Consider the following 518-nt stretch of genomic DNA (forward strand, 5'->3'; position numbering starts at 1 on the left):
TCATTCGGAAACTCACCACATTCCGGCTGTGCATAAACTCTATAAACACCCTAATTCATTCTAAATAAATGTAAAATAAATAAATAAATAAATAAATAAGAGAAAGAAAGGGAGAAAAAGAAGAACAAGAAGTGGATGACGTAAAGGAACAAGAAGGAGAAGGGAGAAAATAATGATATGGACAAATCTGTTAGAACTTGTTGGCATTGTGAAGGCCGAACGAATGGTCAGGACTATTGTCTCTGTACTACTACATGTCCAAGCATAGCATGGCACAGTCACCTGTGTTATTCAGAGTTTGCATGAGCTTTTTTAAGGGTGCAAAACTCTTTAAAATGGTCTCAGGGGTGAAGCCCTATCTTGAGCGGAGCGGAGAAGAGCAGAGGCCTGCTTCTATCTCTCAATCTGTGCCTCTCAATCCCAATCACAGGCAACAACAGAACACCTCAATCGCTTAGAAGTCATTCTTGTGTACATCTGCTCCGGCGGTGAAACAATGGCGGACTGATGACAGCTGA

This window comes from Sinocyclocheilus rhinocerous, unplaced genomic scaffold (assembly GCF_001515625.1).
Source record: "Sinocyclocheilus rhinocerous isolate Xijiao unplaced genomic scaffold, SAMN03320098_v1.1 scaffold256, whole genome shotgun sequence".
Taxonomy (NCBI): Eukaryota; Metazoa; Chordata; class Actinopteri; order Cypriniformes; family Cyprinidae; genus Sinocyclocheilus; species Sinocyclocheilus rhinocerous.